This window comes from Mytilus trossulus, chromosome 7, assembly GCF_036588685.1.
Source record: "Mytilus trossulus isolate FHL-02 chromosome 7, PNRI_Mtr1.1.1.hap1, whole genome shotgun sequence".
Taxonomy (NCBI): Eukaryota; Metazoa; Mollusca; class Bivalvia; order Mytilida; family Mytilidae; genus Mytilus; species Mytilus trossulus.
The window spans coordinates 50157721-50162677 of NC_086379.1; positions in this window are offsets into that span (position 1 = coordinate 50157721).

The window sequence follows — 4957 nt, forward strand, 5'->3', positions numbered from 1 at the left end:
ACTTTGGACCCATGGTGAGGACAAACCATGAGTTGTCCCACCTGGACCTTTTGACCCATTGGACCTTAGACCCTTACCTATCATTTGCACCTAGTGGGTAAAAAAGTATTGCCGTAGGGAAATTTTGACAGACTTTTGAAAATTTGGGGTAGGCATAATGACCCTTAAGACCTAAGTTCGGACCTATGGTGAAGACAAACTATGAGTTGTCCCACCTGGACCTTTTGGCCCATTGGAACCTAGCCCATTACCTACCATTTCCACCTAGTGGCTGAAAAAGTATTGCCGTAGGGAATTTTTTACACTCTTTTAAAAATTGGGGTACGGCATTTTTTTTAAATCTAACTTTGGACCCATGGTGAGGACAAACCATGAGTTGTCCCACCTGGACCTTTTGACCCATTGGACCTTAGACCCTTACCTATCATTTGCACCTAGTGGGTAAAAAAGTATTGCCGTAGGGAAATTTTGACAGACTTTTGAAAATTTGGGGTAGGCATAATGACCCTTAAGACCTAAGTTCGGACCTATGGTGAAGACAAACTATGAGTTGTCCCACCTGGACCTTTTGGCCCATTGGAACCTAGCCCATTACCTACCATTTCCACCTAGTGGCTGAAAAAGTATTGCCGTAGGGAATTTTTTACACTCTTTTAAAAATTGGGGTACGGCATTTTTTTTAAATCTAACTTTGGACCCATGGTGAGGACAAACCATGAGTTGTCCCACCTGGACCTTTTGACCCATTGGACCTTAGACCCTTACCTATCATTTGCACCTAGTGGGTAAAAAAGTATTGCCGTAGGGAAATTTTGACAGACTTTTGAAAATTTGGGGTAGGCATAATGACCCTTAAGACCTAAGTTCGGACCTATGGTGAAGACAAACTATGAGTTGTCCCACCTGGACCTTTTGGCCCATTGGAACCTAGCCCATTACCTACCATTTCCACCTAGTGGCTGAAAAAGTATTGCCGTAGGGAATTTTTTACACTCTTTTAAAAATTGGGGTACGGCATTTTTTTTAAATCTAACTTTGGACCCATGGTGAGGACAAACCATGAGTTGTCCCACCTGGACCTTTTGACCCATTGGACCTTAGACCCTTACCTATCATTTGCACCTAGTGGGTAAAAAAGTATTGCCGTAGGGAAATTTTGACAGACTTTTGAAAATTTGGGGTAGGCATAATGACCCTTAAGACCTAAGTTCGGACCTATGGTGAAGACAAACTATGAGTTGTCCCACCTGGACCTTTTGGCCCATTGGAACCTAGCCCATTACCTACCATTTCCACCTAGTGGCTGAAAAAGTATTGCCGTAGGGAATTTTTTACACTCTTTTAAAAATTGGGGTACGGCATTTTTTTTAAATCTAACTTTGGACCCATGGTGAGGACAAACCATGAGTTGTCCCACCTGGACCTTTTGACCCATTGGACCTTAGACCCTTACCTATCATTTGCACCTAGTGGGTAAAAAAGTATTGCCGTAGGGAAATTTTGACAGACTTTTGAAAATTTGGGGTAGGCATAATGACCCTTAAGACCTAAGTTCGGACCTATGGTGAAGACAAACTATGAGTTGTCCCACCTGGACCTTTTGGCCCATTGGAACCTAGCCCATTACCTACCATTTCCACCTAGTGGCTGAAAAAGTATTGCCGTAGGGAATTTTTTACACTCTTTTAAAAATTGGGGTACGGCATTTTTTTTAAATCTAACTTTGGACCCATGGTGAGGACAAACCATGAGTTGTCCCACCTGGACCTTTTGACCCATTGGACCTTAGACCCTTACCTATCATTTGCACCTAGTGGGTAAAAAAGTATTGCCGTAGGGAAATTTTGACAGACTTTTGAAAATTTGGGGTAGGCATAATGACCCTTAAGACCTAAGTTCGGACCTATGGTGAAGACAAACTATGAGTTGTCCCACCTGGACCTTTTGGCCCATTGGAACCTAGCCCATTACCTACCATTTCCACCTAGTGGCTGAAAAAGTATTGCCGTAGGGAATTTTTTACACTCTTTTAAAAATTGGGGTACGGCATTTTTTTTAAATCTAACTTTGGACCCATGGTGAGGACAAACCATGAGTTGTCCCACCTGGACCTTTTGACCCATTGGACCTTAGACCCTTACCTATCATTTGCACCTAGTGGGTAAAAAAGTATTGCCGTAGGGAAATTTTGACAGACTTTTGAAAATTTGGGGTAGGCATAATGACCCTTAAGACCTAAGTTCGGACCTATGGTGAAGACAAACTATGAGTTGTCCCACCTGGACCTTTTGGCCCATTGGAACCTAGCCCATTACCTACCATTTCCACCTAGTGGCTGAAAAAGTATTGCCGTAGGGAATTTTTTACACTCTTTTAAAAATTGGGGTACGGCATTTTTTTTAAATCTAACTTTGGACCCATGGTGAGGACAAACCATGAGTTGTCCCACCTGGACCTTTTGACCCATTGGACCTTAGACCCTTACCTATCATTTGCACCTAGTGGGTAAAAAAGTATTGCCGTAGGGAAATTTTGACAGACTTTTGAAAATTTGGGGTAGGCATAATGACCCTTAAGACCTAAGTTCGGACCTATGGTGAAGACAAACTATGAGTTGTCCCACCTGGACCTTTTGGCCCATTGGAACCTAGCCCATTACCTACCATTTCCACCTAGTGGCTGAAAAAGTATTGCCGTAGGGAATTTTTTACACTCTTTTAAAAATTGGGGTACGGCATTTTTTTTAAATCTAACTTTGGACCCATGGTGAGGACAAACCATGAGTTGTCCCACCTGGACCTTTTGACCCATTGGACCTTAGACCCTTACCTATCATTTGCACCTAGTGGGTAAAAAAGTATTGCCGTAGGGAAATTTTGACAGACTTTTGAAAATTTGGGGTAGGCATAATGACCCTTAAGACCTAAGTTCGGACCTATGGTGAAGACAAACTATGAGTTGTCCCACCTGGACCTTTTGGCCCATTGGAACCTAGCCCATTACCTACCATTTCCACCTAGTGGCTGAAAAAGTATTGCCGTAGGGAATTTTTTACACTCTTTTAAAAATTGGGGTACGGCATTTTTTTTAAATCTAACTTTGGACCCATGGTGAGGACAAACCATGAGTTGTCCCACCTGGACCTTTTGACCCATTGGACCTTAGACCCTTACCTATCATTTGCACCTAGTGGGTAAAAAAGTATTGCCGTAGGGAAATTTTGACAGACTTTTGAAAATTTGGGGTAGGCATAATGACCCTTAAGACCTAAGTTCGGACCTATGGTGAAGACAAACTATGAGTTGTCCCACCTGGACCTTTTGGCCCATTGGAACCTAGCCCATTACCTACCATTTCCACCTAGTGGCTGAAAAAGTATTGCCGTAGGGAATTTTTTACACTCTTTTAAAAATTGGGGTACGGCATTTTTTTTAAATCTAACTTTGGACCCATGGTGAGGACAAACCATGAGTTGTCCCACCTGGACCTTTTGACCCATTGGACCTTAGACCCTTACCTATCATTTGCACCTAGTGGGTAAAAAAGTATTGCCGTAGGGAAATTTTGACAGACTTTTGAAAATTTGGGGTAGGCATAATGACCCTTAAGACCTAAGTTCGGACCTATGGTGAAGACAAACTATGAGTTGTCCCACCTGGACCTTTTGGCCCATTGGAACCTAGCCCATTACCTACCATTTCCACCTAGTGGCTGAAAAAGTATTGCCGTAGGGAATTTTTTACACTCTTTTAAAAATTGGGGTACGGCATTTTTTTTAAATCTAACTTTGGACCCATGGTGAGGACAAACCATGAGTTGTCCCACCTGGACCTTTTGACCCATTGGACCTTAGACCCTTACCTATCATTTGCACCTAGTGGGTAAAAAAGTATTGCCGTAGGGAAATTTTGACAGACTTTTGAAAATTTGGGGTAGGCATAATGACCCTTAAGACCTAAGTTCGGACCTATGGTGAAGACAAACTATGAGTTGTCCCACCTGGACCTTTTGGCCCATTGGAACCTAGCCCATTACCTACCATTTCCACCTAGTGGCTGAAAAAGTATTGCCGTAGGGAATTTTTTACACTCTTTTAAAAATTGGGGTACGGCATTTTTTTTAAATCTAACTTTGGACCCATGGTGAGGACAAACCATGAGTTGTCCCACCTGGACCTTTTGACCCATTGGACCTTAGACCCTTACCTATCATTTGCACCTAGTGGGTAAAAAAGTATTGCCGTAGGGAAATTTTGACAGACTTTTGAAAATTTGGGGTAGGCATAATGACCCTTAAGACCTAAGTTCGGACCTATGGTGAAGACAAACTATGAGTTGTCCCACCTGGACCTTTTGGCCCATTGGAACCTAGCCCATTACCTACCATTTCCACCTAGTGGCTGAAAAAGTATTGCCGTAGGGAATTTTTTACACTCTTTTAAAAATTGGGGTACGGCATTTTTTTTAAATCTAACTTTGGACCCATGGTGAGGACAAACCATGAGTTGTCCCACCTGGACCTTTTGACCCATTGGACCTTAGACCCTTACCTATCATTTGCACCTAGTGGGTAAAAAAGTATTGCCGTAGGGAAATTTTGACAGACTTTTGAAAATTTGGGGTAGGCATAATGACCCTTAAGACCTAAGTTCGGACCTATGGTGAAGACAAACTATGAGTTGTCCCACCTGGACCTTTTGGCCCATTGGAACCTAGCCCATTACCTACCATTTCCACCTAGTGGCTGAAAAAGTATTGCCGTAGGGAATTTTTTACACTCTTTTAAAAATTGGGGTACGGCATTTTTTTTAAATCTAACTTTGGACCCATGGTGAGGACAAACCATGAGTTGTCCCACCTGGACCTTTTGACCCATTGGACCTTAGACCCTTACCTATCATTTGCACCTAGTGGGTAAAAAAGTATTGCCGTAGGGAAATTTTGACAGACTTTTGAAA